At 36.5% G+C, this 27,006-nt stretch overlaps 1 pseudogene across 1 annotated transcript in view; it reads right to left on the reverse strand.

The window, feature by feature from the left end:
* The window catches only part of LOC114285305 (tyrosine--tRNA ligase 1, cytoplasmic-like), a 226,879-nt pseudogene that overhangs the window by 199,801 nt on the left and 72 nt on the right, over positions 1-27,006 (reverse strand). Inside the window, exons 2-7 of the transcript XR_014339219.1 lie at positions 26,884-26,981; positions 25,422-25,528; positions 25,249-25,331; positions 24,918-25,063; positions 24,533-24,638; positions 23,400-23,459 (exon numbers count right to left, since the gene is read on the reverse strand). The product of XR_014339219.1 is annotated as a tyrosine--tRNA ligase 1, cytoplasmic-like (transcript). The remainder of the gene's footprint in view (positions 1-23,399; positions 23,460-24,532; positions 24,639-24,917; positions 25,064-25,248; positions 25,332-25,421; positions 25,529-26,883; positions 26,982-27,006) is intronic.

Below are 27,006 nucleotides of genomic sequence, written 5' to 3' on the forward strand. Positions count from 1 at the left end.
CACTCTTCTAGATTCAGACGGATTCGAGATCTCAGAACCATTTGACATGGACAAAGCTACACTTTTACCCTTGAGAGGCTCGCTGGGTCGAAAACCCGGAAGGGCGACTCAGGCAAAAGTTAGAGCAAGGAAAAAAGGAAAAGAACAAAAAAGAAGAAGAACAAAAATGCAAAGAACAAAAAAAGAAATGAAGAAAAGATAAAATAAAAAATAAAAAAATAAAAAAATAAAAAAGAAAGAAAGAAAAGAAAAGATGAAAAAAAATGAAAAGAATTGAAAAGAAAAGAAAAACAGAGCTCGCAAGGTTGAAAACCCGGAAGGGCGGCCTTGGCAAAAGTTAGAGCGCAAAAGGAGAGGCTAAATACCCGAGTGTACCTTAACCCCGAACTACGTAAGGCTTGATTCTCATCTTTGGGATACGTAGGCAACTTCATTCCGAAGTCCAGCCGTAAAACACTTCAAAATCAACTGTGTCCATGTAATGGTTTTGATTATCTTTGCCTTCTCTGTATCCGAGGGTTCGGTTGTCATCGTCACTCTAAGGACTGATTGCAATGCGCTGCGATGCTATCCAAACAAGGGGCAACTTTCCGTTGCCATACAGTGTGTTGCGGTGCCATTCAAACAAGGGGCAACTTTCCGTTGCCGTGCAGCTCTTTTCAAGCAAGGGGCAATTTTCCTTCGGATCTGAAGTTGCGCATCTCAAGAGCAGGTTCCGTGCTTGTTAAGCATTGGCCGTTTGCAAAAATAATTTTTGAGAATTTTTATTGAGGTTGACTAATTTTTTCTCAAATATTATTCTATTTTTCCAAAATTGGACCATTTCTTGGACCCAAAAAAAGAAAATTTTCAGTGCTCATAACCTGACTTGCATGATTTTAAATCAGAAAATTGAACAAGCATGTTAATCGAACTCTCATTTTGGTCAAAATTGTCTTAGTAGAAAGCAAAAACAAAAAATTGTCAAAATAATGAACTAGGGGCACAGTTGAGTCAGGCTTCCTGTCTTTCTCCCGTTGTCAATGCATCTGCCAGAAAGGGTACTCTACCTGCCAGAAAAGGGCACCACTGAAGCTGACCGCAAAAGGGCAGAAGGCTCTCACATCCTCCACGCAATGAGGTATCAAGCCAAGTGCGAAGCACGAACGGGAACGGATCAAGATATTCCACTCCTTTGTTTGGACAGATCTAATCACGTCCAAACTCCCCAGTAAGAGCATCGTCAACCAATGTTGATTGCAGATCTGCTGCACATCCAGCCGCATTGCAACCCCTATGTGGAAGAAAGTTCACTGTTGTGAGCAGAAGAAGAGAATCTAGCAGAATGCTTGGGGCAAGAACCCGCAACTTCCTGTTTATCCATCAACCACCCAGGGGAGGGATGAAAAAATGAGAGATTGAAGAATAGAGAGATGTGAGCTGAGAGAAAAAGTGAGAAAATGGCTTTTTCAGAAAAACAGAGCCTGAGGGCCGAGCGATGTGAGAATCACAAATGAGAAAGGGTGGGAAACAATACCCGGGGAAACAGGCTCCATGTGCACATTTGAGTCTTGTGTTTTATTTTGTCTATCTCGATTCTTGTTTTGAGTCGCTTCGAGTGTTACTTAATGTGTTTAGGTTGTTTACCTTTGTTTTTCCCTTGTCGAGTCGTTTTGGCTGTGGCCAGCCGTCGGCTCAATACCCGGTTAAGAACTCATTTCTCAATTTCCAAAAAATCATCTTGTGCTCAGAGTGCTGTGCCATTCTCCACATTTGTGCAAAACAGTATTTGTTCTTTCATAAAACTGCAGGGTCCACCCCCGATAAGTGTGAACAGTAGAACAAGGACCTATCTGAAGCTATGTAGGTTCCAGACTGCAAAGCAAAAGAAAAAAGGAAAATTTGGAGCATCTTAGGGTGTTCTAGCTTTGGCAAGATCCGAGACTGCATTTCAGGTGCACCTTCCCAGACCTCGCCATTTCTCTGGAGTATGAGTGTATCTCGACCCCAAGCGTAAGCCTGCTTCAAGTCAGAATGGCAATTAAAGCAGCAGCAGATGTTATCTCTTGCCAACATAAACAGAGTGTGCCCTTTTTTAGCTGAGTGTGTTATAAAGTCCTCCGAAAGGTAAATCGGAGGCACCAGAGTACATGTTTGATGCCCTTCCATCGCATAGAATGTGCACTTTCATATACACTTCCGTTACATGTGTGCCGCGCATCGTTATCATTTATGCATAGAATATGCTTGCTTTCGATTCTGCATAGAATACGCTTTCAATATTGCATAGAATATGCTCCTGTTTCTTGCATAGAAAATGCTCGTATCTTTTGCATAGAAAATGCACTCTTCCATACTTGCATAGAAAATGCACCTCATTTGCATAGAACATGCATTCACTCGCACTGTCTTGTGCACTTACACTTTGTATCTCACTAGCACTGTCTTGTGCATCTTGTGGTTATATCTCGCTCGCACTATTTTGTGCATTGCATATCACTCGCGCTGTTTAACGTATCGCACTGTCTTGTGCATTTCAAAATCAATCGCGCTGTTTAGCGTATCGCACTATTTTGTGCATTGCAAATCAATCGCGCTGTTTAGCGTATCGCACTGTTTTGTGCATTGCAAATCACTCGCGCTATTTTGCGTATCGCACTGTTTTGTGCAGCTACATTCGCGCTATTTTGCGCACCTCAATCGCACTGTTTTGTGCAGTTTATCATTCGCGCTATTTTGCGCATTGCACTGTTTTGTGCAGTTTACATTCGCGCTATTTTGCGCACCTCAATCGCACTGTTTTGTGCAGTTTATCATTCGCGCTATTTTGCGCATTGCACTGTTTTGTGCAGTTTACATTCGTGCTATTTTGCGCATCGCACTGTTTTGTGCAGTTTACATTTCGCGCTATTTTACGCACCTCAATCGCACTTTCTTGTGCATTTCAAATCACTCGCACTGTCTTGTGCATTTCAAATCACTCGCGCTTTCTTCCGCATCGCACTGTTTTGTGCACCTCACTTGCAATTTTGCAGGCATCCTATCGCGCTATCTTGCGCACCTCACTTGTACTTGTTAGTACATTGCATTGTTTTGAATGCAAACCGGCTTCGCGTAGCGTATAAGTCCAATTGTCAAAGTCTTCTTTCATATCATTTGCATCCTGCCCCTGAACTACGCTAGTTTGATTCCTTGCAAAGGGATACGTAAGCAGCCTGTGGGCACAACCATTTATTTATCGGTATTTTGTTTGTTTGTCCAAGTCTTCGGCCTTGTCAAAAATGGGTCGTCTCTGGGCTTTGACATTCACTCCCTTCATTGTTATGACTTTCGAGTTCTGTCAAAGAGAGGCAACTGTAGACACCCCATTTTTGACCACCCTTAAGACTTGGGCGCTACTGATGGTTTGCTCGATGATGAAAGGTGTGCAGGGCAAAGGTTCAATTTCTTCGGCAATGAGAGGGTCAAATCCCAACTTCACACCCCATTTTGGACCAAAGATATTTTGAATGGTTTTTAGACCTTAAAACCCTCTCTTTCAAAACATTTTTGAAATAAAGTTTCTACGATATTTCGAGGCTCACATTTTGTCAAAAAAATGCGCTTTTCGATAAACCGAGCAAGGACAAAGTGGAAATGAATGAAAGAGAGATGAAATCTTTGAAAAATCTTTCAAAACACCATGCTTAGGGGTTTGAAGTTGAAGAAAAGAGAAGAAGATAGGAGAAGCCAAGTTGGAGAAGAAGATAGGCAAGAATTGCTAAGAGAGGGACGAGCAGTCCTCGCTAAATCAAGCTTATTTGTCTATACACTTTGAGTTAAGGTATGAGGCCACCACCGTTGGAAAGAAGACTTCCGGGGCTTCATTTTTCATTCAAGAATCTCTTAAATCCGAGACCGAAGGGCGGAGATATGATTGGTTGAAGTTGGGCATCATCCCGGTTGGACCGAAACTGAGCAGCCTTCACTAAAACAAGCATAACTTTTTGCACTGTTGGAATTTTGCAAGGCTGGTACCATTGGAAATCTTACTTCCGGGGCTTCAATTTTGACACAAGAATGACCTGAAAAGGAGTTCATATGAAGAAGTTATGCTCGTTTGAAGTTGGACCTGCAGAGCAGATTTTTCCTGCCGACCGGCCAAAACAAATGGCCGACCGACCAAATAGATGGCTGACCAGCCAGAAAAGATGGCTGACCGACCAAGTTTGCTAGCTGATGACCTTCCGGAGTATTCTACAGATTGAATGGATGCCAGCTGTGCCAGCTGAAATGCACAGACTCTGCTCCCCATGCACGTGTGTGGCTGTTTTGCACCCTTTGCACCCCTTTTGACCCTCTTTTTTTTGCACCCTTTGCTCAAAGCTTCTTGAGGAAGCTTTAACCCCTTGTCTTGGCTTCCTCAAGAAGCTTGCACCTTTGCATTAGCTTCTCTTAGAAGCTTGGTCCCTTTGACCCTTTTGTATAGTTTCTTTGAGAAGCTTTATGCCATTTCCATGCTCTATAAAAGAAACCCATCCTCCTCCATTGTTTTGGTTCAGCAAAATCAGACCTAATACATACATATAACATATATATCACCCTCTCTCTCTATATCTCCCTCTCTCTCTACATTTGGGTGTGTTAGAGTGTTCAAAGACCCTTGTTCTTGGCCTATTGCACCACACCTCATAGCCATACACCACTACCATTGGACTGAGGTTCTAGGGAGGGTTTATTGAGCTCCAAAAGCTGGTTTTTGGCCCCTGAAGCTGCTGGTCTCGAATTTGGTCTTCAAGGGTAAGTTTCTTCCCCTTTTTAGCAGTTTCTTGTACCTCATTTTAGCCTATCTTTCTTGCTGATTTGAGCTTGGTGTATCATAAAAAAATTTTGTTTTTTTGTGTTTAAGATACTTCATTAAGACCACTTTTGTGTTTGGGGTCGTTTACCCCCTCTTAGGCCTTGTTTGGCCCCATTTTTGTGTGATTTTGGTGAGCTCCGGGACTACCTTGTTTGGGCCTCCTCACCACTGAAATCTTGAGGGATTTCAGTGGTGAGGATGGTGGTTTGAGGTCCTAATAAGGAGGGGGGTGACCCTCTCCCTTGTTGCCTTGTTTGTTGCCCTTTTTGGCCTTCCAAAGGGGCTCCTATTTGCATGCTTCCAAGCCTTGTTTCAAGTATTTTTCAGTGGGTTTTAGGACCCCCATAAGCCATTTCCAGAGTTGGTTTGGCCTTGCTAAATGTCTATCTTGCATGTGCTTAATAACTCCTTGGATGGCCCTCTAAAGTAACTCATCATTTTTGCATGCCATGGTTGCATATCAGTGGTTATTTGGGCCTATTTTCACATGTTTTATTCACTGATTTTTGATGGTTTGGTGAGATTCCATGTGCATCATATACTTTCCATACAACCCATGTTTGCTAGTCAAAGTTGCATGCTATTTTAGTCCATCTTCCTAACATCTTTTGGCCATGCTTTGAACTGGAAATATGCATGTTTTGGGACTGTCTTGCAGCTGTCTTCATGCTTCATGATCAAATAATGCATGCTTTGTATAGCTATAGGCCAATGCGTATGCCTAGTTTTGCGTTTCGGGGCCATTCCATGCATCGGGTGCCATGTTTCCATGATTCGGGGCTGTTTTGTATCACATTTCAGTGCTGGAATTACATGCTTGTATGCCATATTTCATGCCTTGCCATGCCTTGTTAGAGTTGCATACTATGCCTTAGGTTTGGTCCTCGGTTTGCGTGCATGCGTGCACGCATTTCGAGAGTCTCATTTTTCATCTAATGGCCACTGATTTTGGCATGCTTGCGAGCTATCCATGTTAGTTTAAGTCCATCATCGCATGTTGTTGCATGCCATGTTTGCTTACATGTTTAGGTTGCGCGCCTAGTATACATTGCTCATTTGCATGTCCATGTAGCCTCCATGCCTAGGTTGCATTTCATTGAGCATGCATCCCTTGCCTCTTGATCAATCATGATAGGGGTTGGGGCCCTTTGATGTGTTTTGTGCTTGCATTTCATTTGATATCAAAGTTGTAAAACTTGGCCTCTTAGGCCATCATGCATAATTGATGGCCCGAGGGTCGAGGGTCATGCTCCCTTGAATCCCTTGCATGATAGGGAGTGTGCCCACGCATACATGTGCTTGAAATTCTATGCCATGCACTGTCTGTCCTTGTTGCTGTCAAAAACCAACTTCTGCAAGAAGTTTCTACCGACCGGCACTGAAGAATGCCGACCGGCAAAGGATATGAGGCCGATGGACTTGAAAGCAGCCGATGGAAATTTCCCATGGCCGGTGGTCATTTCACTTAGCCGGTGGTGTTATGCAGTTCTCATTGAAGATACCCTGAGACTTTGGCAATTTTCAGAGGAGCAGGGCAGCATTAACAGAGGCAGCAGTGGCATGGTATGGGTTTCCGGGCAAAATGGACCGAGCATGCATCATTCGGGCATTCCGAGGCACGGCTGCGGCCACCTTCTGTCGGCATTTATTTTGTTAATTAATTAAGGGTCTGTAATAATTAATTAGCTAGGATAGTTGATTTGTTATTCGGACTATATTATTCTTTCGGTCCCTCCGAGCGAGGGCAAATTTGTAATAAGTGTGGGTGCGTGTGTGCATGTCTTCCAACCCCACGTCTTTCTTCCCTTTTATTTACCCGCTTATGATGGTAGACTAGGGCATATTTAAATTAGCATACCTTATGCTATGCATGCGTGCATTCATACATTTGTCTTGCATGCACCAGGCTCGGTACATCATGCTAACTGCACTCGTATTTCAATTCCAAGTTGAGTATTTGTTAGTTGCAGCATTTCACATGTCATTGTAGATTGGTCGAGCCTATCTTAGTTGCATTTTGCATGTGTTGCATTAGCCATCTTAACATGAACTAGGATCATGCATATGATTACTAACTAGTTTTTGTTTTGGCTCGGAGTACTCGGTAAGCATTTATGCTTTAGCATACCGCATGTGTGTGAGTGTTGCCATAACAGCATGATTACCATAAGGCTAGCTGCTTATGTGATATAACTGCTTGAATGCCTGTGGATGGAGGTTGAATTACCTAAATTGGAAAAATGCATTAAAACTGTGAGTTTTAAGCCCACTAGATAGTGGCAAAACCATCTTTTCTAAAAGCCCACTCGATGGTGGCAAAACCTGCATTTTAGCCTACTTGCGAGTAGCAAACCATCTTCAAAACAAGCATGAAATGTTTTGCTCCAATTTAGGCGATTTGGTCTATACTTGTTTGCTGTGCGCACAACATAGTAATTCTAGGCTAATAACCGGGATAAGAACACATAATGTTTTTAAAAACGGACATCATGGTTAGTAGAGGCCGATCTTCGGATTGGGCGAGAGGGGGTGCTCATAGCTGACCTTCCCCAATCGTACCCAAGTTCCCGAGCCGAGGCAACTTTGGTGATGACGGACACGTTGCCTTTGGCACCGAGTCAGGGTTTCCTATATTCCCCCAAAATAAAATATTTAGGTGGCGACTCTGTATCTGGCAAAGCAGTCCATATTTGGCACTTCTTTCAAAAGTCTGTTTTCTCAAAACGATTTGCCTGATTTGGACTCTTTGGTTCAGATTAAGAACCGTGACACAAATCGAGTCCGAACTGTAGCGAGACCCACGGGCGCATCTACAACTCTAAACCAAACCTTACCACCTCTGGGCTGAGATACTTTTATGCCCTCTTTGAGCTCTTGAGGGTGTGTTTGTGTTGTATTGTTGCTTGGAAGTGCTCTCCTCTTCAAGAGGTATAAGGCTTAGCTTGTTTCCTTGGCTTTGTTTGCTATTTTCCTATTGTTTTTCTATTGTTTTTGGGCTGTTTAAACTCTATAATTTTGGGCTGAAACTTGTGGTTTAAGGCTTTAAAGGGTGGATGGGTGGTTCACCTCTCTTTCCACTTTGCTTCTCTAGCCTTTACCCTTGTGTTTCCCACCTTTACACTTCTTTTTTTTTTTTTTAAGCTTTTAAAAACTGATTTTCAGAGCTTTTTTAGTGGCTAAAATGTTGTTTTGAAGTCCAAAATTGGAGGGGTTAGCCTCCCCTCCTTGTGTTTTGTTTACTAGCCTAACATGATCCATGTTTTAGCTTTTTGTTCTAGCTATTTTTGTCTTAATTCTAGCATGATTTAGGACTTATTTAGCACTGTTTTAGGATTGTTTTTAAGTGTTCATTGCATTTGAGCCTTGTATTGCATGCTTGTAGTGTAATTGTCCTCATAGGTTTAGTGGTCTAGGCCTTAGCTACCAACCTATTTGAGTTAATAGCACTTATTTATGGCTTTCCATACTTGTGATCACCTTTAATCACTTCTGCAACCTCCCTCCTTTCTTGGCTTTGGCTTTTGCTTTGCTTTGAAAGTTAGTTCAAACTAGTTGCTTGTTTAAAGCATGAGATTGAGGTCTTGTGCTTAATGGTTTAATCCCTTTGGGAGTTCATTACCAACGGCATGAAATTTCTCTCATGTCTAAAACAACTTTTGGTTTCATGCTTCTTTCCATTAGAGGACTTAAAATTCATCTTTGGACTTAAATTACTAAGGAATGGTTGGTGATTAAAATGAAGTAATAAAATTAAGGACTAAAAATGATGTAAGATAATAACCTGGTTGGGTTCAATCGGACGTTAATTGAACCCTTGAGTCTTGAATCGTTTTATACTCGCTAGTGACGTAAACGGTTCAAGAGTCATTGTCAACCACTTCCCTTGATCAATCCATGATAGGAAAGAGGTTTGAGAGTCTTTATTTGTTGCATTTATTGAACTTGCATCCTTTGGTTCATAGGCTATTATGCAATGAAATTACATCAATTGATGGTTTGTGAATCAAATTTTGCCACTCCTTTTGAGCTGTTTGATGATAAGGAGGGGTAAGTTGTGCAAGCAACCCTTGAGAATATCCTGTGCTTGCTCCGTTTGCTCTCTGTTGCAGCAAGAAGAACCAGGCATCAGTGACTGGCAGGCCACCTTTTGGTGACAGCAGGCCACCACTTCTAGCCTACCGACCACCTTTGCAAAATCTAGTAGTAGCTTTTTGAAATGGAACAAAGTTGGTTTTGAAGTGAAAAACAGTGCAAGTGTTCTAATTATGCAACAGAGGCTTCCCGGCAGCAAAACAGTGTGCTTTTTGGGTGGAAATCCGTGCATGCGTGAGCACTCCTTGCTCCCCGGGACTGTTTAGTCTAAGTACTTAGCTGCGATATTTGTTGTAACTAATTTGTTATAGCTAGTTAATTTTGTAAAGAATTAGTTAGCTAAACTAGTTATTTAATTTTGTCTTGTAATTAATTAGTTAGCTAGAATAGTTTATTAATTTGTTGTTGTAATAGTTAGTTAAGTAGCTTAGCCAATTTATTCATTTCATTTTTTAATAGCTAGTTAATTAGTTTAGCTAGTTAGTTTATTTGGTCCCTCCTGTGCGAGGGAAAACAAAACTTGTAATAATGTGTATGTCTTCCAACCCCACGTCTTTCTCCTTTTTATTTACTAGCTTATGTTAGTTAGTTTAGGACATCATGTTTCGTTTAGCATCTCTCATGCCTTGCATCCATTGTTTTGCGTGCATTAAGTCCAGCGCATCATTCTAACTTGCATTGTTAGTTGAATACTTCTTTGAATACATGCTTAGACCGCATGCTATCAAATCAATTCATATGTCATATTAGTAGTTGAGCTTAGTAAATTGTATATCACATGCGTTGCATTAGTCATATTGCGTAGTTAGGATCATGCATTTTTCTAACTTTGTCATCTTTTTTGGCTTGGAGTACTAGGTGAGCTTTTATTGTTTTATCATAATTGCATAAGTGTGATCATTGCCATGTCTACCATGCTTGCCATGAGGCTAAGTGCTTAAATGATAAACTGTTTGAATGCCTGTGGATGAAGGCTAATTGCTTGAATTGGAATAATTTGAGTAATGTACATTTGAGCCCACTTTTTCAAGGGGTATATATTCAAAACAATTTTCAAAAACAAACATGAATCAAATGTTCCAATATTTGCAAATTAGTCTACACTTGTGTGTTTGCGCATCATATAGTAATGCTAGCCTAATAAACGGAACAAGAGCATATAATGTAAATAAGATTCACATCTTGATTAGTAGAGACCGATCTTTGGTCGGGTGAGTGGGGGTGCTCAATTCATGACCTTCCCCTCTCGTACCTAAGTTCCCGAGCCGAGACAATTTTGGTGATGACGGACACGTGGCCTTTGGCACGAGTCATGGGTTTCCTAAATTTTTTAAAAATATTTAGGTGGCAACTCTATATCTGGCAAAGCAGTCCATTTTTGGCAATTTGATTCAAAATTGATTTTCCAAAAGATTTGTCGAATTTAGACTCTTTGGTGTTTATCTATTTCACATTGCACTTTTGAGATCAGATTCAGAACCACGGGAGTCCGATACTGTAGGGCTTATTTGTCTTCCCTTCTCGTACCTAAGTTCCCGAGCCGAGATAATTTTGGTGATGACAGACACGTGGCCTTTGGCACGAGTCATGGGTTTCTTAAATTTTTCAAAAATATTTAGGTGGCGACTCTGCATCTGGAAAAGCTATCCATTTTTGGCAATTTGATTCAAAATTGATTTTCCAAAAGATTTGCCGGATTTGGACTCTTTGGTGTTTATCTATTTCACATTGCACTTTTGAGATCAAATTCAGAACCGCGAGAGTCCGATACGGTAGGGCTTATTCGTCTTCCGAAAGGGGGCACGAAAAGTTGAGCTACAAACGGGGGATATTACCTCGGCATGGAGTCGCTTCCTCTGGAGGTAGTCCCTCAGATCCTCCTTTGTTCGGCCGGGAGCTCGGCTATCAACAGATTTCAGCCTTTTCAGCGCGCTGCTCCCGGCGTCATTTTGCGTCCTCTTGGACTTCTCTTCATTCATTGTATCAAAGCAAAGTCCCTTCCCCTAGATATGCCGAGGTTCTTTGACGTAGGTCCCCTTGGTTCGTGGTGTCCTCTGCGATTCACCTCTTACAAACTCTAATCGCCCGACATTCCGTAAAGGCCGATGTGAGCACTCATTTTCCTTGCCATGTTGCGGGACTGCTGGGATTGTTTTTCTTGCTCCCCTTTCTGGGCATCAGTCTTTGTCGTTGGTACCGGCGTGTCCTGCAACAAGAATGGTGGTTGCATCACATTGTTCTGCATCATGAAGTTGACAACCGACTGTAGGTCTGCCAACTTGTTCGCCATCCATTTCATCTCGTTGTCCCTCCTCAAACATCTATCCTTCCATACCTGGAGGTTGCTTTCGTTATAGTACTCATCTCGGCCAACTTTCTTTGGGGCATTTCCCTCTTTGCCAACGTCCTTCTCCCCAAGATTCGGATCTTGTGCTTCCTCATTATGGTTTTCTTTCCTGACATTAGGATCTTTATTTTCATAACTCTCACTTTTAATGTCATCCCCAAGCTTTTCTTCCTGTCCATCGTTGGCCATCTATTCTCCTTAAGTTCCCACAGGCGGCGCCAAATTGTGGATGTTGATTTTTGACCACACAACTAAACAGGGAACTCAGCTGGAGAGCACTGACAGAATAGATTAAACCCAACAACCTGTAACAAGAAGATAAGAATTTGGTGGTGGTTCGTCCACCCAGGGGCACTCCGACGATCAACTCAGTAATCAATATCTCTCAAAGATAGCAAATTGTGCTTAAACTCACCAGAAAGAACTTACCTTAGACCCACGAGGGTGCCTTACTTTTATAACCAGCAGTGACCTGATCCCTTTAGAAGCCTCACTTCAATGGACTCAGGCTCAAAGCTCATCCTGGACCCTCATCCAGATAGAGATAAACTCTTCATGAGCCTTATCTTTATCCAGAATGAGATCCTCCTCTGTTCTAGGACTCCCGTCCCTTATCTGCTTATCTCGGATTCTGGTATCTCTGCAGATAACCTCGGCCTAGCCGAGATCATCTCGACAACATGACCAGGCTACGTGGCACCTCAGCTAACACTTCGGCATCACCTTAACCACGTGCTGTCATTCATAAAATACTTTGCCACAAATTCTTATTGCAACTATTTTGGATAACAAGGCTTGTTTAATTGACGATGGCATCATAAATATTAGAGAAAAGTATGAATAAGTCTTCTTCTTTCCCAATGACCAATAAGAGCTTGTTAGGCCAATAAAGTTCTACTTTAAAAAAATATTTCCAATAATGTTCAAGATTCTACTATGGAATATGTACCCATTTTTCCTTTTTATTAATTACATTGAATGTTGTCGTCATTTAAATTCATGCTTCTACGAAGTGCATGCCTAAACCTCAAAATGTCCCTAAGCTAAACTTAGAAGGTTTGTGGTTCAAGATCAAAGTGTAAGAATGGGTGAATAATTTTTTCTGTTCAACGCTACTTTAAGTGGACTGGACTTTCATCTACTTGAGGTATATGCGAAAAGATCTATTGATTTGAATTTGGTCTCTAATTGTCCACATTTCGACCTTTTGATCAATTTGGGCTCCAATTACGCTTGTGATTGCAAAATTTCTCTTCATCTTTGTCACAAAATTAGATTCTCAAGTTCCATACCAATCTTCACTAGCAGGTCCAGTCAGTGCCATGAGCCAAGTGATGTCGGAAGGAGCATATATCTTATTTTGCATGAGGTAAGCACATAATTTGCTATTCCCTAAAATAAATCTCTTCTCGAGTATGCAGTTTCCATTACATTTTTCTCAATATTCATGTTGATAATTCTTATTTATTCTTTCTCAGAGTTTTTGAAATGTTAGATCGTTTGTAGGTCATGCCCTCGCCCGCAAGACCTTGTTTTGGGAAACCGACCTGGCATCAATATCCTGGGTTTGTAAAGCAGTAGGCATCCAGAAGTCAGAAACCATCAAGACCCACCATACAAACCAAATCCAATTACCACATTATTGGCTCGGAACCTCCATCAGGTCTTCGAAGGGTGAATAGAAACAAACCACCAAGTATGGACAGCTTGTATTCAGATGCTACATCAAGTGATTAGTCTATTTTCATAACCTCGTACAATGATTCTTTCACCACTGAGAGTACTAGAGACTTATTCAGCACCGTTGATTATGCTGATGCGTGCAACGCCGACCCATTCACCTCGATCTTCAACACCATATACGGGCCTGAATATTCGTCCTCTCGTAGAACCATTTCGTGCAATATGTTTTCGAGCAGTAAGTCGGAGACAAGATTTGCTTTGAAGGGGGAGGGCTTTGTTTTGGACTCGTACTTCTCAACCCAACCTCCTGACAGAATATAGAGAAACTCTAGTCATTGTATTCTATAATCTTTGTGAATTTTAACCGATTAGGTAAAACTAGCTAGCTAGGGACAAGTTGTGCCTCTTATTTTTATTTTTTTTCAATACTTTGTTGAATTGGGGTCACATGAATCGACATTTTAAATCCAAAGAGGAATGCATTTTCTTGTTCACTTTGATCATATAATTAAAAATATTTGCTAGTTTTGAATTTCTTGTTTGGTTCTATAACAAGAAGAATGTTAGAAGTTGTGATACTCTTCTCTTAGGTGGGAAGCGAAAACTGCCCAAGTTTTCAACTGACTGGGAATCGAGCAAACTTCGGGTTTAACCTAGTTTGGGTGCAACTCTGAATTGCCCAAGTTTTACAATATAATTATGTCAAACTTATTAGATATTACGCTTTTTTTGGGATAAAATTTTATCCCTTGTAGTTTGGGGTTTTACCACTTTATAGTTCAAATATAGCCAGAAGGTTTCCATTTCAGACCAAAAAGCAACGGTTAATTCTGTTAACTATAGATATGAAATGAAGGATTGTGCAGAAAACCACCAAAACCGCATCAAATCTTATCGAATTGCACAATTTTTCAACTCTGGCGGGCGAGTTGGGTAGGTGAGAGTCCCAGGTATGGCAGGTCGGCGCGAGCGACGGTTTGAAAATGCTAACCCGTCATATAAACCGTCTCGACCTGAGTCGCCTACTGCTATATACACATCCAGCAAGTTAATTCCAACCATTATATTACATCATCTATCATACCAAATGTAGATATACTCTCACACACACATAATAATTCCTCAATTAAACCTAATTCAGACCCAAACATCTCATTCCATTCATCATCATCGATTCATCGCCACAGTGCACAATGTTAGGTTTTTATTCTTGGCAATCTCATTTGACAAAACTCCTTTCAGTTATAATTGTATTTGATCTTCTATTTCAGTGAGGCTTTGAGTTTTAGATGTGAATCCAACCTGAATGGCACCTAGCAGAGATGTTTCCGAAGTTAATTCTTTCATGTTTGCCACTTCGCTAACTATGTTGGGGATCGCGGCCATTCCTCACCTGCAAAAGTACTGAGAGTTGTTTTTTTTTTTTTTTTGATCGAGCAGTTATTCCTGCCCTCTAGCGTAGATCTGCTCAAGCGGCCATTCTTGCACTCGAGCAGAGATCGCAGATCTGTTTTCTATAAATATGTGTTTCAGTCTAATTTTAGGGTACGGCTTCCAGATCTTCTTCTTGGGTATTAGGGTTTTCATCTGGGGCTTCTTCGCTTGTTTTCATTTGATATCTGTGAGAGTTTAATCATGAATTAAGTGAATTATATCAAAGGGTTTGTTTAGTTTGGTTTATTAAAAAAAGATAGAGCTGTTCTTTAGTAGATTTCGTGGAATTTGGGCCTAAAGCTTTGGTGGATTCTGGAGTGGCTTGTCATCGTGGATTCGACATCGACATTGTGGATTCAACGTTGGACAAAACAATTTCGAGGTGAAGACGAGGTTGGAAGAGGCACATAGGGGTCGGTTCGATTCGGGCTTGGATTCGCTAGGTAATTGAGAGAACACTTGTGTAATTCTTTTTGTCTTCTTAGTGGATTGTTTTGTGGCTTTGGCCTGTGATTTTTTTATCACAATTGGAGGCGCTCCAATTGTGGTTTTTCCACGTTAAAATCGTTGTGTCAATTTGTCTTGATTGTTTGATTTGGATTGTTATTTACTACTTAAAATTGATACATAATCACAAATCAATATCTAGGAATTTCCAGATTTTTCAACAACATCTCATCTTATTCCTCTTCCTTACCTTGTCGATCAGTGCTGCCATAGCCTTGCTATCACTGCCATTAGCCTCTCCATCGCTGCTCTTCACTCGCCGTCGTTGCTCTTTGTGCACCGCCACTACTTTCTCCTCACGGCTGCTACTCTTCACTCGTCGGTATGTGGCTCTGCTCTCGCCGCTCTCTCTACTCTTTTCCCTATTGTTTCTCTCTCTGTTCTCTCTCTCTCTCTCTCTCTCTCTCTCTCTCTCTGCTTTCTCTCTAAATATAAGGGATGTATAGCCTTGTTTTGTTTGTAATAGAGAATGGATGAGGGAAATACAAATGATGGCTGCTTTGATGGTGGAAACCCTCCTACACTAACAGCAAAATTAATTACTGTTGCTAATTCTACCACTACCGCAATGCCTGCTACAAATTCTGCTAAAACTCGTTCATGCCCTGGTATTAACTTGGATCTTTTTACTCTTTGATTCAAGTTCTGTAATTTGAATTACATTTTTTATAAACTGTCAATCCAACTGAACCGCCAAGGCAAATCCGCTATTATTTGCCAACCAAACCGCATGTTTTTGATAAAAAAAAATGACAATTTCTAATAACACTTTTATCAATCCGTCACCCGTTATACGGTTTCTATTTTTCTCCTAAACCGCACCGACCCGCATCGCGCACAGCCTTTATACCCTCAAGTCTTTTTTTCTATTTTTTTTTCTCTCATCTCTCATACATATAATTTATAATTTTTCAAATTTAAATGCCCTTTTTTTTAATAATAATTAAATTATATTATGTAAAGAAAATAAATATAAAAATTAGGAAAAATGAAGAGCATATAATTTTAATTAAATTATATGGTGTAAGAAAAACAAATCCAAAAAAGCAAAAAAAAAAAGTATATAATTTTTATATTTGTTATAAAAATAAAGGACATTTAAAAATAAAAAGATTTACTTTTACAATAAAAAAAATATTTTAAAAAATAAACTAGTATGTAATGTTAAAGTATGAGGAATTAAAAAAGGGTAAAGTTTATTTATATTTATTTGTCAAATATAGTGTTAGTATAAATAGATTACAATTGATGGGTTTACCGCTATTTCATCATCTCGAACTCCTAACCTTCAACTCACCATATCCTAAGATGCAGCTATTAGACCATTGTACCACACCTTAATGTCAAAATAATTGTAGTTTTGTCTCTAACAAATGATATTTATAGTCTATATTCAATGATAGTGGAGGTGATTAAGAGAATTTAATGCATCAGCACTTGTTAATAAAACTCATTAAAATATACAAACGGTTAGCACACACAATACAGGTACAATTCAAGGAAAAAAAATAATATTATAAAAATATTGATTAAAAAGAAACAAAGTGCTGTTCCCGGTTCAAGTCCTAGTGATTTGAAGGAAAAAAAAAAACTCAAAATATTTTTTATATACACACCAATTAATAGGATATTCTGAGACGTCTAACCCTAACATCAATGCCTCCTCTCTATCTTCCTCTATTTTCCTGCATCACCACTGCCACTCTAGGCCAACAAAGCCGAACAAAGTGATGTTAGGGTTTACGGTTTTGACAATTTTGTAACTTGACAATTGACAATGCTACGTCACCACATGTCTCCTACTTCCCACTGCTCGCCCTCTCTCTCTCTCTCTCTCTCTCTCCTTCCTCTTTCTTCTTCAACTCTCATATTTTTGTTCATGATCTATTTTCTTTTCTTTTCCTTCTTCTGCTTGATATCTACAATTATTAATTTGCTATGTGTATGTACCTGTATATGATTGTAATAGTTATGACACTTTTTTTGTGCACTCCCGGGATTAGTCGGGTTTGCACGCATGATGGCTTGCTGCAATATCTAGATGTTCTGCTGGTGCAGCTACTCGTAACTAGGATATGTCTGCCTGACTATGCTAATTAGTTCAATTAACTAGTATTGGATATGGGTCCAATATCTAATTTAGGGTGTTACATATCAGAATCTCGATTGGTGGTTTTTTATCAGTTTATTTTTATTTTATTTTATTTTTAAATTCATTATGTATTTTCGGGATTTAAGACATATTTACATTGTGTATGAAATATAAATAACCTTTTATTTTTCATGGATGTGATGATGTGTTTGATCGACCTTTTAGCAATTGGCACATGAATTCAATGTGAATCATGAATTTTACTCTATAAACTTATTTTGTAGGGAGCTCTTAATTGTTATACCCTTACCTTCATGAATTTTGCATCTGGACTTGTATTTTTTCCAATTCTGTATTGGATATACATTTCAGTAGTCACATTAGCCATATTTTGTTTAAGTCTATCCGTGCACAGTGAACTATGAAGAAATAATGTGACAGACTCTGTGCCCATTGACTGCCCAGCTTTCTGTTGCTGGTGGTTTCTGTGGCTGGATTTGATAGTCACCTTACTCATCTGAGTTCTTTCTTCCGATATTCTAATATCAATTTTAAAAAGTCAAAAGCTCAATAGCACACAGAAGTTGGCTGGATATAATTCATTTGTTGACTTGACTGTTTGTGCACCCAATATTAGAATTGCATTGACAAAATACTGGGGCTTTTGTTTGAATCTTTCTTATAAATTTTGTCTTTATTGATATGATTGAAACTCTAGGGTGTGCGCAGTGTGATTCGGACAGTTTGAGAGTAAAATTATAAATTGAATTGCAGATTAGCGAATTGGTAGATGGGCAAATTGCGGTTTGATGGCGGATTGAAAAATATTTTAATCAATTATTAAGTTTTTGCATAATATATAACACTAATTTATAATAAATTTCACATATATAACACAAATTTTTCATATATATGACACAAACTAATTTTACATAATATTTTTTATATACGTAACTACTAATTTGTGATAAATTTCACATATTAAATATTTCTCTTACTCATTTTTACTTTGATATTTCATTATAGATTAATATATATACCTATTAACTATAGCGGAATGAAGCGGTTTCAAAAGCGGATTATAAATTTTCAAACTTAAACTGAGGTTAGCGAATAAAGCGGTGCGGACAGTGGCGGAGTCAAGAAATTAAATCAGATGGGACACTTATTAATTACAATATTAAATTTTTTTATAAAAATATTTAACATAAATTTTTACCATTAACTTCAAGAAAGATAAAAAAAAAAATTAATCAGTGTGTTTGGCTTTAGTTTTCTGAATTTAGTTTTTTGAAAACCAAGTTTTTATTTTTCGTATTTTTTTGGTTTTAGTGAATATTTTTTAAATTTTAAACAATTTTTTTACTTTTTTAGATGCACATTACTTAGATATGTATCCAAATAGTAAAATATATGTGAAAAAATATTTTAAAAAATTAATAAATACACAAAAATACAAAAAATGTACTGAATTTTCATATTATTTTTATATTTTTTGGTATTTAGTGTATTTTTTAAAGTTTTTTTTCACGAATATTATACTTTTTGGGTATATTTATGTTAAGTGTGTCTAGAAATTAAAAGAAAATTGCTTAAAATATTAAAAAAAAATTATTGAAAACATTAAAATACGGAAAATAAAAATGTAGAATTTTTTGAAAACTGTTTTCTGAAAACTAAAACCAAATAAGCTAAATATTATTTGTAATTAGTGTTTCATGGACAATATTAAAAAAAGTCATGGATATAAAGTTTTAAAATAAATTATATAATGATAAAGTAATTTTTTTATACAAAATATGCGTAAAAATTCAATAAAATAGTTATACCACATCATTATTAACATGTGATATCACCAACCAATAGTAAAGAAATACATAGAGAATGAACGCTACATGTCAAATGTAATTAATAATTCAATAAATTCTATATTTTCATTAAGATTAATTATGTTTGCATATCAGTAGTGATAGACATCACCATTACATTGAAATTTTCATAGATAATAATATCGTAATCACTTTATTTTCAATTAAAATAACCATTATTATTCTTATTATTTTAAAAATGTCATTGACATTTAAAATAATATTTTTATAAATTTTTTTATTTAAAGTATTTTCTTTATGTTTGCTTAAAAATAAAAAAAAAATTGCAAAACCCTGGAGGGCACGTGACCCCCCTGGCCCCTTGATAGCTTCACCCCTGGGTTACGGATTGATGCGGATCAGTGCGGCTTTGACAATATTTTGCACAGCCCTAGTAATATGTGATTGGATTTATTTAAGAAATTTTCAATTTATATACAAAATCTTTCAATTTATAATTATGTCAACATATTTATTTAAGAAATATAATTAGTGTGTTTGGTTTGAGTTTTTTGAATTAAGTTTTTTGAAAATTAAGTATTTTTATTTTCGTATTTTTTTTAGTGAATATTTTTTAAATTTTAAATATTTTTTTTACTTTTTAGATGCACCTTACGTAGATGTATCTAAAAAGTAAAAAATTTGTGAAAAAATATTTTAAAAAATTAATAAATACATAAAAATACAAAAAAATTTACTGAATTCTCGTATTTTTTTTGTATTTTGGGTATTTAGTGAATTTTTAAAAGGTTTTCTTCACAAATTTTTTACTTTTTAGAGACATCTAAGTTAGGTATGTCTAAAAATTTTAAAAATTACTTAAAATATTAAAAAAATCAGTAAAAATAAAAAAACACGAAAAATAAGAAAGTAAAATTTTTTAAAAAGTGTTTCTTGAAAAGAGAAACTCAGTATAGTGAATGTGATTGAATTTAATTTGATTTTTTTTTTACACATACAATCCAATATTGAGCTTAAGATTTATAATTATTTTTGGAGTCGAGTTTGGACAGACATGTTAGAACCAGGCCAAAAATTTTATTATGTAGTGTCCAGGCCGATGAATGTCACCTAGTTCAATTCAAGTAGCAATCTAATGAGATTGGCTTATTTAATGCATAGCATTTGCAAGGGGAGGCCGAAGAAAAATAACCCAAAAAACAAAAAGAACCGTGCTGGGACCCCAAGTGGGGGTGACCCCAGCACCCCCACTCCATATGGGACTCTGTGATTGGTAGACAAAAAAAAAAAAAAAAAAAATTCCAGCCAATAAGAAAACATTGAGGGTCAGGTTTGAAAAACTGGGGGTACAAATCATTTTTGAAACAAAAATAAGTTTTCGTTGCCGGGACTTGAACCCGGGTCTCTTACTGAGAGCCGAGCATATCCTGACCAACTAGACTACAGCGGATTTGGTAATCTCATAGCATAACCCATGGTTTCAAATTCTTTATTTTAAAATGATATTAATTTCAATCATCCATTTCTACCTCCTCTTAGGTAGTGTTTGTTTTCAGGAATTGAGGGGTGAGATTAGACTATTGATTCATTCAGACTAATAATCCGTATTTCGTTCAAAATTTTTGCGCTAGATTATTAGTCCCAAATCCATTGGACTATTGTGTCCCATGGAGGGGTGGGACGCAAATGGAGGGCTGAGGGGGATATGGAATGTGGGGAAATGACCATTTTGACCCTTTATTATTTAATTATGTATTATATTTGGGTTGTTTGGGGTGTCCTAAATAAGTGCACTTTTTGTCTTTTTGGACTAAACAATTGAGAAAAAAAATATGAATGTTTGGGTTAATTTTTTGACTTTTTATGGAAAAATGTGTATTAAAAAATTGTATAAATTAGTGTGTAGAGGAAAATTAGGATTGGGAGTTGTGCAGCCGTAATTTTTGACTTTTGGTGAATAGTGATAACTTTTTAACTTTTTGAGTAACTTTTTAACTTTTTGACTTTTTTTAAGATTGCCAAACTTGACCTAAAATTCAATAAAATTTAAATGTCTCAATTTAAAAATAAAATAATTTAATTTAATTTAATTTTTATTGACATTTTATTTATTTAATTTTTAAAATAATTTTTTATAGATATTTTATTGATATTTTATTTTAAAATTTTGTTTATATTTTATTTAATTTCATTATTTAAATTTTAATAGATGTTTTATTTAATTATTATTATTTTTTAAAATAAATTTATTTAAAATTTTGATTAAAAAACAACATACATTTTTACGGATATTTTATTTATTTAATTTTTAAAAAATAAAATTATTTAATTATGTAAAAAATAAAATAAAATTTAATCTAGTTTAAAATAATTAAAATATTAAAGATATGTTTAATATTAATATTACTATTACTTAGTAAATAATTGAAAAAGGGTAAAATAGTCATTTGAATATTTATCCTTCTCCATAATATCCCAAACAAACATAGGATTTATATCCTATCCAACCAAATAGTCATTTTCCGACATCTAATCTCATGACTAAACAAACTTAGGATACAAATCCAATCCAACCAAATAATCCGAGGACAACGTTTTTCAAAACTAACAATTCGATAAATTTCAATCCCCCTTATTCAGCTCATCCAGATAAACTCACCCTTATTTAATCCATTGTCATCGCTTCAATCCTTTTCCCTATCTACTATTACTACTCCCCTTAACACACAGAATGGCGTTAAATATTGGAATGCTCAAAACTAGCAACATTTTTTTAACTAATAAATTATTTTAACATATCTTCTGATTTAAAATAAATAACCTGGTTAATGTGTGTCTTATGATCTTATCCTAGGTGGTTGTTTACTTCATGGAATTGAAGGGTTGTTTGTTTCATGGGATTGAGGTGTTGAATTAGATTCCATATCCAATAAATTTACTAATCCATCGTTTGGTTAGTTTAGTAAGGGTCGGACTAATAGTTAAATACACATCATTTCTAACTAAATAGTTCAGGGACAATTTATTTAAGACTGACTATCTATTGTATTATAATTCGACCTTATTTAATCCATCTAAACAAACACTCTCTACGGGTATATGTTGCAAAACTTGAAATGTTTATACAAATATTTTAAACGTACATTGAAAAAACAACAAAGCAAACATGGCTAAGCTTTTTTCCTAGACAATCCTATCATATTATACACCAAAAGGCTCCTAATTTCAACTGGTGGTTCATTCACCACCAGAATTTTCTCTGGTTGATCCTCTCCCAACTTGGCTAGTGCATCAATGCATAAATTCCCTCTTTGTAGACATAGTAAATTGTGCACTCACATTTTCGCATGATGATCTTGGCATCCTCCACTAGACATGCATTTTTATACATTTTTAATGCATGCATTTTTATGCACAAAGTACAAATATTTTAAAGAAAAAATTACAATTCTGTGGGTGTTTTCAAAATAAAAACTTATCAACATTAATAATTGAAATTATAATCTTTTTCATAATTTTGTAATTTTTTTTGGTTTTACCACTAACTCACAATTTTTCATATTTTAAATTTCTTCAAATATTCCATAAAGAAACATGTTTACAATATCCAAAAATAAATTAATGCAAATCTATCAAATCATTCTAATATAATTTTTGCATTTACATATCATTACTCAAAATTAACTTTCCTATCCAGTTATCTTCCTTTAAAAAGAAAGATGTATTACTATCATTTGGGTTGCCTTCCCATACAAAGATATAAATCATATCAAAATTATTTGGCATAACTTCTGTTTACAACCTGAAAATGCTGATAAAATCCAAGAGAAAGGAAAAATTTCACTAAACAGGCCGTGTCCAAATGATTAGAATGTCTCCGCTGAACCCAGATGTTTGGAAAGGGATTTACTAAGTAATCTTGGTCACATCGTTGCCGAGTTCCATAATCAAAAATGCAATCAAATCTAAAAGAACTAAAAAGTACTCAATTTATGAGCTATTAAATTAAACTGTACAGAAAATGAGTCAATGTCTTGTTCCAAGTAGGGACCAAAAGATAATAATAATAAATAAATAAAAGTACTGCTTCAAGCAAGTAAGAAAAGCAAAATTCAATTTAGACCCAAGACAACCTCCAACAGAAAAATGTGTTCGGTATTCATGGCCACATCATCTCGTGACTTTGTAAAAAAAAAAAAAAAAAAAAAAAAAAAAAAAAAAAAAAAAAAAAAACTACAAAAAGAATGAAGTTCCAAGTTTTGAGTTCTTGTAATCTTTTATTTTTTTGGATAGGGAGTTCTTAGACTCATAATTCAATAAAGAGTAATGATTCATCCCCCTTTTCCCCCCACCCCATTTGACCCCCTCTCTCTCTCATTGGTTACCTTTTCTTTTTCTTTTTCTTTTTTTTCCTGCTCCTCCAATCACCCCCTGCCACGTGGCAAAGGGGGGTGAAGGGGTGACCCCCAAAAGGGGGTCCCAAGCATTATTCTTCAATAAAATTGAAAAATGAACCTTACAATTCATTAAAAAAATTATAAAGAAAAAAAACATTTGGGGTACTAAAGAAGGCAAAGATACAAAACACACACATACCTTTACCCTTTTCAATAGTTCGTTAGCAGCAGGATCATTCTTGAAATGATCACGTACAGGCTACAAAGTACGAGGAATGTTAAGTCATAACGATGATAATAAAATGGACAAAAAGCAGTTTGTCATTGCCCGGTGTATTAGAATAAGAAAAATCATGATCAATCTCTACAGAAACAGGTAACATTTATTTCCAGACAAGGGAAACTGATTCCCCACAATCTAAGACACGACGACACAAATCAATTTGGCAATTTGATTTTTGCACATACAAGAGAACCACAATCAGCCTACTCATCGAGGATGATTACTGCAGTTCATAGATGATATTATATCCTTCCATGCCAATTTCAAGAGGAATACTTTGAAAGACTTCAAAAGAAATGCAGGAGTATTAGGGAGTATTACTACTTTCTTGTTTAATGCTGGTAACAAACAAATAAATTTTCACATCAAATGCATGATTTTCCAACTTCCTTCTTTAATGCTGGTAATGGTAATGAACAAATCAATTATTACATTAAATGCATGATTTGCCATAGATTACAAGCCATGTTACATGGAGTTTTCAAAATAAATCAAATACCCATGTTGGACAACTGACACTTAGACAAAGGTGTGGAATGTGTCCAATACTCTTCATTGGACAATTCTTATATATTTGTATTTAACACTAACATTATATGTATGTATTATTGTATAATTGTTATAAAATGTGTAAAATGCATTTTTGAATCTCACATAATTGATTAAAAACATAAAAATATGACTTTTTTTGCCGAGTCCACATACTCTTAAATTTGAGCTTTGATGGGTCCAACATCAAATATGCACCCGCACCCGACACTCGTACCCAAGTCAATGTAACATAGGTTACAAGACAATAATGGAAATAGATAAGAGATGGGTCAATTGAGTAGAAAAAAGGTATGAAGGGGTGAATCAGCCCAAAATACTTCAAATTCAGAGCTGGATATAATACAAAAGATCTACAATAAACTAAGCAACAAAAATCATGGATTCAATATTAACTTTTAATTAAGTGAGGACTAGAGACCAGAGCGACCAAATCACCAAAACTAGCAACATGAAACCCAAGTCAGAGAGAAAAGAGCAGATCAGAGAAGAAAGAAAACCTGCAGTATCTTATTTAATGCTTTTGATAGAGCAGGTTTCAAATCACCAGGATGCAACTGCCCACTTTCATAGTCTGCAACTAGTTCTTCAATATTGTTGAAGGTCCTGAATTTCAAACATGCACACACACATACAAAGACAAGGCCATCAACAAAGAGCAATTATGGTCGACATTGGGAAGAAATAGAATCATGACACACCAGACAAACACAACAATCTGGCAATTTCAAAGAATTACAATGCTTTAATGGGTAAGTCAGAGAAAGCAGTGGCAATGGTATCAATATGCTGAAATGGGATCACAGACTACTTGCATGAATATATGAATGAAATCAAAGAGAGAAGAGTAGTTGACAATATCATTAGAAGTCAAAGATAACTCACTTTTCACCACCATTGTCAGGACCACGTTCAACTTTGAATTCATGAAACCATGGGAAGATAATGTATTTAAGGTATTTCAGGCATGAGTTCCCTTCAACTACCATCGGAGGGCAATATGTCGCCTTTATCTTCAAATTTACTTCAGCCTGCCACAATAATTACATGTTACAATACTTTTATACAATGAACATGCACCTAAAACTAAAAATAAGTCAAATTCCAAATGAGGCTTTAAGTTACAGGTCAGTTCAACATTGAATTCAGTATTCATTAACAAATACTGCAAAAAAATGACTCCTCAGCATTCCCTTTGTATAGCACAGTATAATACCTTTTCATTCTCCATAAAGATGGAAGACGATGGATCACTTTTTGAAATCTTCTCTTGCCCTTGCCGCAAACTAGGAAGCATGTCTGCATGTCACAGTAACCAAGAGAAACTAACATCTGATGACAAGGAATATGAACTCAAGTAAAGTAGGAAGAATCATTATAGGGGCATACGGTGAGACAATATGATTGGCTTTGTTTTTTCTCTTAATGTCATCTCAATACTCTCTCGCAAGGACATTCACTTTCCGTTGATTCATGCCCAGTTGACAGATATCAGCCTGTTGAGATTAACAGATTATTTATTAATTTGTATCATCAAAATGCACAATCAACACACCTATCAAAGTCACCTATAAATCTATGATCAATTGATAATTATTATCTATATGTACAACTTAACCAACGGAATATCTTACAAAGTAAACTACAATGATACACACAGATACTTTAGCAAGGAAGTTTATAGTTGTCTCTACAGTCCGTGCTAATGGAAGTAATGACAGTTCACATTCATACTAGTACCGCAAGATGCATATAAAAACATACCACAATAGAGCTTTTAGTTTCCTTACGTCAAAAGAAATCATAGGAAACAAATCATACATGTGAATGCAAAAACAAAGATAAATTAGTTATTCCTTATTTGGTCCTGCTCCAATCTTTTTGCAACAAGCCCTCAACAAGTTAATTATTATTCTCTTAGTAATCCACTCCCGGTCTCCCTTACCAATTGCATTACCAAAACAAAACAAAAAAAAAAAAAAAAAAAAGTATATCCCTTACCTGCAAAGATGACAGAACCTAGGCATTTAAGAAGAATACACCCATACCACAGTGTGAGTTGACAAAGATGTCATTACAATCACCTCAGCATAAGTACATTTCAATAGAATTAAAACATTATCACCCCTTGAATCCTACAAGATTGTACAATTGAATGAGGTGAACAAAGATCTTGCAACCATGGGTGGCTGGTTGAGAAGAAGATGTGAAGGGGATGGGGGCATGAGGTTGGTTGGATTCCTTCCATAGCCAAATTTAATTATTGAACAAAGTTTTTGAAGGCAATTGCTTAACATAAAGTGTTTTACCCCTTGTGAGGAATAAGCATTTCAAATTCTGAAGTTTTTATATTTAGTTTAGCAAATAAACAGAATATTTTAAAGTTGTAAAAAAGTTAAAAATTAAATATAAATGTATAAATACATACTCTTCTCACTGAGTTGTCGAACATTTAACAGGAAAGAAAGAAGCTTGCCATCATTGAAGGTGAAATTATTTAGCTTCTCACTCAAACATCAGCTTTGTGCCTTTTTCTTTTTGCTGATCATTTACTTGATTTTTCTCACGGGGTATTGTTACAAAAGAGGTTATTCTTGTTATGTTTAAACATGTATACACTAAGTTTAACAATAGCCCAAGGCCAGCCCTCCATATGCATATTTCTCCAATGTTTATAAGCAAAAGACGTACAAGGCGCACTTGACATGCACACACCAAACTGTGATGCACAAGTCTTTCGAGAGTGTTTGAGGCCAGGCTCAATAATGACTTTTAAAACTTCGGTACTGAAAAGTGCTTGAATCAACAGCCCAAAGTAAATAAACCCATGATCCATAAGAATAAAAGGTACCTTAAGGAAAAATATATCAGCACATTGCATGCATGGGGTAGAGAATTTGGGCTGCCATTAACTCGTCCTACTCACTGCGACCCATAATTTGGACACACTTACAAAGGATCTAATGTTTAGTTG

Source organism: Camellia sinensis, chromosome 8 (genome assembly GCF_055761805.1).
Source record: "Camellia sinensis isolate YWXY chromosome 8, ASM5576180v1, whole genome shotgun sequence".
NCBI classification, from domain to species: Eukaryota; Viridiplantae; Streptophyta; class Magnoliopsida; order Ericales; family Theaceae; genus Camellia; species Camellia sinensis.